General features: G+C 35.3%; 1 non-coding gene across 1 annotated transcript; it reads right to left on the reverse strand.

The window, feature by feature from the left end:
- Positions 1-1419: 1419 nt before the first annotated feature.
- On the reverse strand, positions 1420-1632 carry LOC118976483 (small nucleolar RNA U3). Its single transcript, XR_005064281.1, has one exon. It is a non-coding gene; the product is annotated as a small nucleolar RNA U3 (small nucleolar RNA).
- Between the last annotated feature and the right edge of the window lie 11143 nt (positions 1633-12775).

Consider the following 12775-nt stretch of genomic DNA (forward strand, 5'->3'; position numbering starts at 1 on the left):
TCTGGACAAGTAAGATAAACACGATTCTTATAGCCTGGGTCCGATAAATTCTATTCCCATAGCTTTGAGTGGGCCCACATGCACAAAATTATGCTTTCTTATATAATATCTTGGAAACCAGCTGGCTTCATGTGCATTTAGTATATAAGGGAGTTGGAGATTCCTGCAGTATGACATGGGTTGATTGCCCCAACCTTAAATAAAGGCAGGTCAGGCATTCCTATGGCTCTGTGTACATTGTCCTGACTGCTTGAATTCCGAGTAAAACTGCCTGGCCTTGAAAGGCTACAACACAAAGACTTATCCATGTTGTTTATATATTAATAGTTCATTGTACTTTATTTCTGAATATTGTGTTCTATTACAAATTTAAGACAATGTACTTTTGTACTCACCTATTATTAATGAACATTTGTGCTCTTTCCAGTGTGGGCCTATTGTAAATAAGAATTTTATGAATATTTTTAGGCAAAAATCTTTGCTTAAATATTTATAAAATATATGCTTTTATTTCTTTTGAGGAAATATTTAAGACTTGGAATGCTGAAATATAATATTGATAATTGCTTACCTTAATGAGAGACTAAGATACATTTTCATTTTATGGAAATGCAAAGATGGAAAGATGACCTTTCAATGATGTCTATGCCATAATCCCTAGAATTTGTAAATATCTTGCCTAACAGGACAACCAGTATTTTGAAGATGTAATGAGGTTATAGTTCTTGAGGTGGAGAGATTATCCTGAATCTTCCTGGTAGACCTAAAGTAAAAACAAGTAATTCCTTCTAACAGGAAAGCCAGAGAGTCAAAATCAGAGAAAGAAGAAATGATGATGAAAAAAGAGGTTGGAGATGGAGGGAGAAAACAATCAAAGAATGTATACTGTCTTTGTGTAAATCCAAAATTTCATTTGGCATAATTATTTCTTAAATCTTAAAATTTTCTTTAATCCTTTGAGTCAGTGCATTGGGATAAATTCTCTCAGCTTTGTTTTCCTGAAAAAAATCTTATTTTTTAAAAATTTTAATGTTTTTCTTTTCTCTGTTGACTCTAGTTTTCCCACTTGACAATTTTCTGTGTAATGTGTTACAAGATGCTTTTAAAACTTTCTCTTTATTACTGGTTTTCAGAAATTTGATTATGACATGACTTTACATGTTATTTTTTCATGTGTGGGTGTTTCTTCTGCTTAGAGTTCACTGATAATTTTGAATGAATAGGTTTATACTTTCTACCAAATTTGGAAAATTTTTAGTATTAGATCTTTATTCTTGTTCCTCTCCTTTCAGGATTTTGATTATAAATGTGTTGGACATCTTTCTATGACTACAGGAGTCATTATGGCTCTGTTCACTTTGTGTTGGTATTTGTTCTTATATTTCAGTTTTTATAATTTCTATTAATGTGTCTTAAAAAACACTCAGACAGTGTTCTGTCCCTCTTATTCTCCACAAGGAGAGAGAAAAACAATTATTGACAGCAAATGGCAGTTACCAAAACAACACCAAAAGGCGACTTCACACTCAGGAGAGAACGCTCCATCCTTTCCTCACAGTTTCTGTGCTCTACACATTCAGAGAAACTTCTCTAGTAACGAACTACAGAAATGATCCCTGAAAGTATAGTCTTTTTTTATTTTTTTTATTTAACTTTTGTTCAAGTACAGTTTTCTTTCTTGTATTCCCAGCCCTGCACCCCCCCAGTGCTCCCCACCACCCTCCCATCTCCGCCCCCCGTCTTAGTTATTGTCCATGTGTCCTTCATACTTATTCATGTGAGTCCATCCCCTTTTACTCTGTGCTTCTCTCCCCTCTACCCTCTGGACCCTGTCAGCACATTCTGTATTTCAGTGTCTTTGAAAGTATAGTTTTTATTAATGTGTTTTTAAGTGTGGTAGTTTTTTCAAAAGTCTATAACTCACTTAATTGATTATTTATTTTACATGATAAATTTTTGTAGTAAGCTTTTTATGTTTGTTTTTGCTTCTGCTTCTCTCCCCATCATTTAGTTCTTGATCATATTTTAAGTAGGTCTTTTAAGAGTGCCAACTTTATGTCTCTTTCATATCTGCATCTATTTCTGCCTGTTGACCAACTTGTTCCCTGGTTTTGACTCACACTTTTCTCATGATTGCTAGAAATTTTTGATTTAAAATTGCATATTGTAAATATGGCATTATTGATTCATGGGTTTTGTTATCTTCTTCAAAAAATACTGGACTTTGTTCTGATGGATAGTGAAGTTATATATCAATCATCCTGATTCTTTAAAGTTTTATTTTTTTTATTTAGTTATGGTGGATCTAGGAAATCTTTCAGTACAGGGCTAGTTTACCCCTACTCCCAGGGCATGATTATTCTGCAATCTTTACTGAGAATCCTTCATACTTAAATTGGGAATGTCCACTCTGGTTACAACTCAGTTTTTTTTGCAGCCTTGTGGAAATAGTTTAGCTGATTGCTTTTCTGTCATTCTTTACTTTGCCTATAGAGTTTCATCAAACACATGCAAGCCGCATAATTTAATGATCAACTCAAAGGTAGTCTCCACTAGTTTTCCAAGACTCTTTCTCCACTTAGCACCCTTAATTCCTCTGAAATTCAACCAGCTAATCCTCCCTGAACTCTGATCTCTCACTCTTAAACTTGGTAAAATTTTCCTCCTATATTTGTGTTACCCTGAAATATGTTTTCTGATAGAAAGCTAGGATGATTGTAGATCTCATCTCCTTTTTCTTCCTTCTCACAAGCCTTGCGGTTTTGCAATGACTATATTCTAATATCTTTAAATAGTTGTCTAAATATTTTGTCTTTTTATTTTAGATGGCCACATCAGTCGGGCAAGACAGCTCCAGTTGCTTCATCATGGTCAGGAACAGAATTAATATAATTATGTTGAAGTCTCCTCTGCTAATTCCAAAGCCTTGGTCATTTTCTGCATCTATTTTCTGTTTTCCTCTACACTATGCATTATAGTTTCCTGCGTATATTTATGTCTAGTTGCTATTTATTTTGTATTGAATATTTTAAGTGATGTGTTGAAGAGATTGAATTTTTGTTTTCCTCTAAATTGGATTGAATTATGTTTTAACAGTCTGTTACTAGTAAGTCATTTTGATTTTATTGAAGTTTGAATTAAAGCTATACTATATATAAGCCAATCTATGTATTTTGTTTTCTCTCTTATTTTCTTTTAATCCCAGAAAGAATTTCTTTGTTCTAGGATATGGGTTTTAATTATAAGACATGGTCCTTATGGGAAAGTTCAAGATGATTGTCAAGGCCCTAGCTTGACATGAAGTGAACATAAAACTCTCTCTCCCCATGAGCCAGTAGCAATTGAAACCTCTGGTCAGATCTTTCTTCCTTTAGAACTATTGTTTCTCCTAGACTGTATGGGATCTCATCTTGTGTGTAAGCAATTCAAGTGTCAACCACAAACTTATGTGAGATTTTTATGCTCAGAATTTAAGAATTTCTCTTTTCCCAAGAATGTCTTTCCTCAAATTCTAGCTGCTAGGGCTGTCCCAAGCACCAGCATCTGACTACCCAATTTGGTTAGTAGGCTAACCAAAAGGTCATAGTGACCTTGGCTAAAGTGACAGTGGTGGGAGAACTAAGCTGTGGCTCCCCAGTCCCCAAACCCTCCAAAACCCTTAGCATGTTTCAAAATTCTGCTTTCTTTATTTTTTATTACATCAAAGGAGAGTCAGGTCAATATGTATATCTCATTTTCAAAACATCAAGTTTCTGGGTGCAAAATAACAATATATATCTTTAAAAAGTTGCTTTATCATTCATAGCACTTTTCAGTAAATTTATAGATAAAATAAAGTGAAGCAGAGAAATGTAAACATATTAAAGATACAAATTTTTTTAAAGATTTTATTTATTTATTTATCTTTAGAAGGGAAGGAGAGAGGGAGAGAAACATAAATGTATGGTTGCCTTTCGTGCGTCCCCTGCTGGGAGTTGGCCTGCAGGGAACTGACCTGCAACCCAGGCATGTGCCCTGACTGGGAATCAAACCACGATCCTCTGGTTCGCAGGCCCGCGCTCAATCCACTGAGCTACACCAGCCAGGGCGTTAAAGATACAAATTTATTTTGAAGCTAGTATATAGAGGTACACAAACGAAGACTTTTACAGAAGCTTGGTTTAGTGAGACAAGAAGGGCACTACCCCATTGTGCTGTAAAAATATCTGTAAGATTTCCTCATGGATATTTTACTTTTCCAGCCACTCTTTATTGAGAATCTCACTGAAGCTCACCTAAGAGTTCTAAACCTTGGGTTTTAGCTTAGCCTTTATTTTGGGGAGTTAAATGGGATAGAAACTGCTATGATTAGAAACCTGCTTGGACATACTATTTAGGGACAAATGATTTTTGTAAGTGAAGGAGGCCAAGAAGGAAAGTTATCAAGTTGATTGAGCAATCACTTATGCAATACTTACTGGATCTAAGCACAAGAACAACCTCGTAGGGAAAACACATATTAACCCTAAGAGAAGTGAGGTCTTAATTTGTACTTAAAGAAAAAAAAAAGGATTCTCCTATGTCAAATAGGTGTGATTTAGCAGCATGTGAAAAATAAATGTTGAGAAACTCATCATTTCCCCTCTGATTTCCATCCAATATTCAGTGAATATGTGCTGTTCAGAAGCATCATCTAATTATTGGGTTATGCAGTTGATTAGGATGTTTGTGACCTCTACTTCAGAGAGTTAAAAACTGCATAGGGATGAAACCCTCTCCTATTGTTAATGGGAACAATCATGGGGAAGAAGAAGCTGCTGAGATAGGTCTGACAGTGGCTGCCAACTGAGTGTCTCCTGTGGCTCTCCTGCTGAGAGCAGAGAAGAAGGCTTCAGCCATCCCCTAGGAGACTCTCAGAGAAGACTGCTGGGATGAGGATAGGCTGTGCAAAATTTTCTTCTTATCTTTTCTCTAAGATGCTTCACCCAACTTCTCATCGAAGGGTCTCTGATCATTTCCTCATGAAAAGGAAATGGCTGTTGCTTTCTTTGTGAATGGCAGATTTTCATAACAGAGGTGCAGTATAATGATTTGCCATGGCCTTTAGCTTCTTTGGGATATCACAGTTAACAGGAATCTAAACAACAAAACAAACAAGCAAGCAAAATATGACCAATGACACTCAAATACGGAACAGGCTGACAGGGTCCAGAGGGGAGAGGGGAGAGAATCACAGGAGAAAAGGGGATGGACTCACATGAACAAGTATAAAGGACACATGGACTAAGGTGGGGGATGGAAATGGGAGGAAGGTGGGGAGCACTGGCGGGGGCGGGGCTGGGAATATAAGACAGAAAACTGTATTTGAACAAGAATTAAATAAAAAAATAAATGAAATAAAATGGACAATTTTCTCAAAAAATGATTTGCCATGAGTTTTCATTTTCTAGCCTGATAAAAAAATACAAGCTTCACATTTTCATAAAACAAATGGAATTGAGACTTTGGCAAATTATGTAGCAGGTTTTATGTAATGTTTTTCTGTTCTGTTAGATATTTCTCAGTTCCTTTTTTTTCTTTAGATCCCTTGAAGGAGAAAACAGAGATGTTAAGAGAATACACTCAGCTCCTATTCTTATGAGAAATGCTGAGGAAAATGAATTACATGCATGAAAGTCTAGTCAGAGAATAGAAGAATAAAAGAAATTAAGAAGGGATCTGCCCTTTGTTATTATACTTGTTTTTGTCCATACTTTGTTCATTTTCACATCTAACTACATATCCAATCCTAAGCACTTTAACAATTCTATAAAATAAGGGAGGAAGAAAAGTGGCCCTTCGCTTTGCAGGCCCGCCCGCACTAAATCCACTGAGCTAACACCAGCCAGGGTGAAAAGTGGGACTTTATTGCATGCAAAAGGGGACTTGATGGTTGGAATGAAGTAAAGGGCAATCCCACTCCACCTCCCTCTTGTGCAGATAATTTTTAATTATTGGGGAAATCAAACAAGTAGATAAGTACCAATTTTTAGCTTCTCCCTGTGTTAGTAATTCAAAATGTGGTCCATGGATGAGTACCATCAGCATAATCTAGGAGTTTGCATAAATTTAGAATCTCTTGGTCCACCTGAGACATGCTGACTCAGAAGTTCTGAGGTAGGCCAAGGAATCAACTTTTCAAACTCTCCTTGTGAGTCTAATATATACTAAATTATAAGAACCTCTACTTAGGTATATGGAAGTACATATGCAGAGCCCAGATTCTGCGTTGTTAAAAGGTTCTCAGGTTATGCTTATGCTGCTAGCCCATATACCATAATTTTGAGTAGTGTAGTTCTAAGGAATATATACAAAGTTCTGATATTATTTTCTGTTCTTTTTCTCTTCCCCCCCTTTTAGCTCTCTACTCCTCACCCTTCTCTCTTTACTCTGTACATGTGCAGCTGGTTTATTGAACAATTGGAATCCAGAAGGCTATAAATTTTTTTTTCAGTAATTTCTGCCTTCAGACAAGCTCTTTTGGATCTCTCTTCTCCTTGCAGTTCATTCTTTACCTCTAACCTATGCCCAACCTATAGGAGAGTTAATTTGATTGTATTTTCTGTCTTTTAGCTGTAGCTCCTTTGGCATTGAGGATAGGAAGGATGAGAAAATAGGAAAAAAGGGCCCCCTATATTGGGCTACCTTTCAGTACTGTGTGGGGAGCCCTCATTTAATGTGTTTCTATTGGACATATTTTCTGAAAGTAGTCATTGAGCTGCTAAGCTTCTCTTATGTGCTCTTCAAGGGCAGCAGGAATCTTGGGTTCAGCGGAGAGTTGCTGATACTTTCTTCTCAGACATCTGGTATCTTGGTCCTTGATTCCTCAACTAGTGTGTCCTGTTCCAACAATCTTCCTCAGTATTCTATAGAAGGGAAGCAGGCTAAGACCTAAGATTCAATGGGTAGGTTAAACCAACTCCAGGAGATGCATATCAGGTTCACCCAGTGATTCTCTCACTCGACAATGTTTTGGCATCAGAACTTTGGAAAATCTGGGCTTTCCACAGCTCAGCCAATATCAGCCATACAATAAGATACCCATTCTCCCTATCCCTAAGAATCTGGTCAGCACTTCTGAGGTTGAGGATGTACAAAGTCAACAATATCATCTTGATTTTCTTTCTTATACCCAATTAGAGTGGATATACTGGTGCTGGAGAATAGAGCAATAGCTGAGGATAATAAAACTCATTAGATGACATTTTTTAGCAGTAAAAAAATAGATTTTCTTCTACTTCTGACAAATAACTTCAAATTCTGCACTAGTGTTCTTCAAATGGAATGGCCAACATATTAATGACTTTAATGATTAACTATTAGAAAATGTTGATTTGCATTCTTTTCTAAGAATCATTTATATCCACTTACAAATTAAATATTTGGAGTAAAATCATGAAATCTAAATTTTTGAGAGATTTATAAATTCAAATATTTGAATATGTCATCTTAATTTTACTGCATTATTTTATTCCACCACAAAGCTAACCATATATTTCATGAAGTCATTAACCCAAAGTTTATCTCTGGATACTTACAACAAATCAATTTCTTTGAAACACATACTTGTGTCATTATGTTAAATAAAACAGAATTAATAATACTATCTGGACAACTTCTTAACATGGAGTGAGGGACTCATAAGCAGGTTCTTGCAAGTATTTTTTACAGGGAATATGGTTACTTAACACTTTTTTGATACATAGGTATTAATTGCTAGGCAACTGGAAAGATCCTGTTTTACACCTATTGTCCTCTTTCTCAAATTGCTTTCAACTTACCCAACTCATTCTATTACCTACTCTGTGTGTCGCCGTCACCTTCATGTAAGTTTTATTAGTTCAGGAGAGAATTGTAACAGAAGGAGCTACACTGAGCTTTATACTGAAGCACTGGGCATTCAGAGGATTTTAAAGGACACAGTGACAGAAAAGAGTTCTTAGAAAAAAAGACAAAACCCGCTATCATCTTCCTTTTTGAAAAACCACTCATTTAAAAAACATGAATTTCTGTGAATAATCCTGGTTATACATGGCAGGAAGTATCTTCCTTTTGAGAATATGTAGATAGCATTTGAGGTCAGAAAAGCATATTAGCCATCAAGTTCAAGCCCATTATTTTAAAAAAAGAACAAATGTACTCATGAATTAATTTAACAGACATTTATTAAGGAACTTTTATTGGTAAGAGACTGAACTAGAAGAAGCTTTACCCAGAAATCGTAGTGGTTAATGAGGGAGTTTATCACATTGGCTCTGCCTGATTTGTGATTGCAAGTTTACAAAATGTTCCCAAATGACACTCCATAAAACAGAGCCCTCATTTGCAAAACAGATATAACCAGGAAAATTAAACAGCACATCTTAAATATCATTAAGTGGCTCATATAAATTCAAAATTAGTCTTCTAAAAAAGCCATTTCACTTAGGGAGAATAAGAGGCTTAAATTTGAGTTGATTTTGATATTTCAAAAGATACCAGATTATTTCCAAATGTGCCATTGGTCACATCTTCATTAGTCACAGTGAGGTGCCACTGCCCACTTTATAACATTCATGGTACAATTGAGAATGTTGCAGACAATGTGAGTAGCAGTCCATGTTACTCTTGACAGGTAGCTGCACCTTCTTTGAATTAGGGCCTCTGCTGCCCCTAAAAGCAGCCAAAAGGGTACTCACTGTGATTTAAACACATACCCACTATGTGGTAATGACAGCTTATCACACCTACCATCCTTCTAACAGCTGTAGGGTGACATGCCAACCATGGGAAAATCCAGACTGATTACCACAATGTGGAAAGTCTCAAAACCAATCAGCCAACCTATAAGCAATTCAGCCACCTGTCCATGGTTAGCCTCTGTTGTTTGAAGTTTGTGGTAGTTGTTTTCTTTTAAAGCAATGCATTTTTTCATTGACCAGTGTGAAAATGGTAAGTCATAATCAATACAGAGAAGCATTATTTAAAAAGCTCTAATAAAATAAAATTCTCACTGTAGATATTATTGCTTTCAAAGTGCTGATTTGGCTTGAAAATCAACTATTTAATGATAAAGATTTTAAGAAGCGTTATATAAGGACTCTCAAGAGATAATTGAGTGAAACATGGAATGACTGGTAAATATTACAAAGATGTTTGACCATTCAGTCAAAACTAGAATTATAATACAAATAAAAATAAATAATCAAGGATTAACTTTGTGTTAACTGGGGCTACTATTGCTTCAAAGTGTAATATAATTTTATGAGTTGACAGGGTTGATAAATGTGTCTTACAGAAAAAGTTGACTTAAATTGAGCAGACTGGTTGTGTGGTGTGAGAGGAGGAGAGAGGAGAGCAGCAGACTGGCACTGCATGAGAGCTACAGCACCATTAAATGGTTCGTCGTATGTGTGCATGCAGGGATGGGTATGAAGGAAGCAAACGCTTTGTGCTAGAGAACAGTGGATAGACAATTCATGTTGGGTCATGGAGTCAGATTCCCTTAGACTTAATACAAGTGTAAGAAGAGTCACTGTGAATTCCTAAAGAATGTACAAACTGACTAAAGGGATGTTTCAAGGAAGATGGATGAAGAACGTGTACAGGAGTGAAACAGAATCGGTGGCACACTTCACAATTCTCTAATACATAAGGTAACAATCCATATATGTAAAGCACTGCAATGTTTCTCATGTTGTGAGAAGCCATCTAAGTTGATGTTTTCATACCTGCCTGCCTGCCAAAAACACTTCTAGAACTGGAAAGATATGAGGGTACAGCTAGTTCCAAACAGGTCTGGGGTCTGGCTTGGAGCACCATGTCAAAAGCATAAAATGCATTTGATATCTTATCTTTTACCGTAAAAACACAGCAGATTTTTTAATGATCTATAATGCATCCTGGCTTTTTTTTTAAAATGTGAAAGTCCAAAACAAAAAAGCAAAAATTAACTCCAAATCTCTTGTTTTTCAAAAAGTTTATATTACAATAAAGTGCCTTTTTCACCTGCCACCAGTTACCTCAATGTGTGAAAACTAATTAGACTGTCAACTCTTGGGGCATATGGCCATTCTTGGTAGGGAGTTATCACAACGCACCTCCCAAGCACGTGAAGGGAGAAACTTCTGCTCTCTCCTAGACCTCAAACAAGTCCTAGCAATGATACCTATAGTTAGAGGAAACAAAGCAATGAGAATCTACTGTCATAGATTAATTTACAGTGAACAGTGATGAGATTTGGGAGAAGGGGGAAGATTGGTAATAATCCAGATGTCATTAAGCACAAAAATCAGGTCTGTATCAAACTAAAAACCTCTGTTGTTGTTATTGTTATCATTGATGCCTATTCTGATTTTATCTTGATTTCTAACCAGTATCTTCATTTGGGTGGCCATGCATGGTAGCCCACTTTCAGTTGAAAGTTAAAATGTTATATCCTACTCACGTTATCATGTCCTTGTAATTTTGTGTCTTAGGTTCCCTTTCTTGGTGTAGTAATTCCCTTGTGATAGAGCTAATCATGTATTTTTCCCATCAAGGTGTGAAAACCATACCATGTGTTGTTGAGTTAAAATATATAAAAGATCAGCAGTTTTATTTTTCAGTTGGTGCTAAGTTGATATGATATTTTCAGAATTCTTGTACTTAGTGGTTCTGTTCTTTGATACGAACTTCTTATTTCTCCAAAAAACATGTCCACTTATTTCTGCAAGACCTTTTAAACTTCACATTTATATCTTCTTTATTTTGGATTATGAGATGAGACTGTGTACACATTTGGACAACACTACTAACCTCCAAATATTTTACATCAATTTATAGTTTGTATAACAGTGTAAGAGAGTGAGACCATTTTCCAAAGTGTTTCTATACCGATATTATTTTTATTTATTTAATTTTTAAAAAACTTGAATAGTAAAAACATTATTTCCAAAAATGTTTTATTTCTATTTATCTGACAACTGGTGAGTTTCACGTATATATTGGTCATTTAAAATTCTATTCTATGAAACTTCTGTTGATAGCCTTTGCTACCTTTTCAAAGCAATGCTTGCCATGTCCTTATGATTTATCAAGGCCCTACACAACTATGAATTGAGGAGACTTTCTGTTATGTTTGTTTCAAATATTTCATCTCTGCCAGTTGTTTGTGATGTTTGCATATGGAAAGCTTTTGTCATGTAGATTATTAAAAACATGTAGTCATTTTTATGTCTCCTTGATTTTGGGTTCTTGCTTCAGTTTCTCATCCTTATTGTAAGGATATTTTAAGGTCAAGGATATTTTAAAGTCATGCATTTTATTAAAAAATTATTTACTTGTTTTTAGAAAAAGGGGAAAAGAAAGAGAAAGACAGGGAAAGAAACATGGATGCGATAGAAAAACATCAACTGGTTGCCTTTAGGCCCCGGACCAGGGGCCAAGCCTGCAACCCAAGCACATACCCTTACCAGAAATTTAACCAGTGATACTTGGCTTTGTGGAACAAAGCCCAACCAACTGAACCACACTGGTGAGGGCTAAAGTCATGTATTTTGTTCTAATCAATATATTTTAAATTTTTAAAAAATATTTAAATTCACTTGGAATTCATGTTCAAGTATATGCCTAGGAAGAGACTCAAGCCACACACACATCACACTTAGAAACAATAATAAATCAATAAACCATTAATTGTATCAACACCATTTTGAAAAAGCTCTTTTCTAGGCTAATTGAGTCACATTTATCATATACAAAATGATCATATATTCATTGTTCTGTTTTTATTTATTTATTTATTTAGACCTGGTAAAATTATTAATATTGTGGAAGCAGATACCACTCTCTTGTGTTTGACTTAATGGAAACATGTTTATATTTGAATAATAAAATAATCTTTGATATTCATTTCTGATAAATATTATGCATAATGTTCAGACTTTTTATATTTTCCATTTTTGGCAATTTTATCAAGATTATTTGCTGTAATTGTCAAATTTTTTACAATGTTTTCTTTATCCACTCATCCATCAATAGACACTAAGATTATTTCCATGTCTTGCCTATTTTGAATAATGCTGCTGTGACCACAGCAGATATCTCTTTGACTCTATAACCAGAAGTGAAATTGCTTAATCATATGGTAGTTCTGTGTTTAACTATTGGGAGAATGTCCACACTGTTTTCCACAGTGGCTGCAGCAATTTACATTCCCACCAACAGCGCACATGAGTTCCCTTTTCTCCACATCCTTGCTAGGCCTTGTCTCATCTCTTTATGGAAAACTGTTCTAACAGTGTGAGGTAATATCTCATTGTAGTTTTTGTTTGCATTTCCCTAATGACTGGTGCTGTCCAGCACCTTTTCATGTACCTGTTGGCCATTTGTAGATCTTCTTTGTAAAACTGTCTATTCAGGTCTGCTTATTTTGCAATCAGTTTTGATTGTTTGTTTATTTGCAGTTGAGTTGTATAAACTTTTTGTATGTTTGAGATATTAATATTTTATCAATATACAGGTTGCAAATATTTTATCTCATTTCACAAGTTGCCTTTTCATTTTGTTGATTTTTTTTTTGCTGTGCAGAATGGTTTAAATTTGATGTCACCCCAAGTATTTATTTTTGCTTTTGTTGCTTGTGCTTTTGGCGTCATATCCAGGAAACTACTGCCAAGGCTAATCTGAAGGAGCACTTTTCCTTTTTTTTTTCTGAAAGTTTTATGCTTTAAGGTCTTATGCTTAAATCTTTAATTTATTTCCAGTTAATTTTTGTGAGCGGAATGATATAGGCATC

The sequence above is a fragment of the Sturnira hondurensis genome, unplaced genomic scaffold (assembly GCF_014824575.4).
Source record: "Sturnira hondurensis isolate 20B ecotype Veracruz unplaced genomic scaffold, ASM1482457v3 Scaffold0000256, whole genome shotgun sequence".
Lineage (NCBI taxonomy): Eukaryota > Metazoa > Chordata > Mammalia > Chiroptera > Phyllostomidae > Sturnira > Sturnira hondurensis.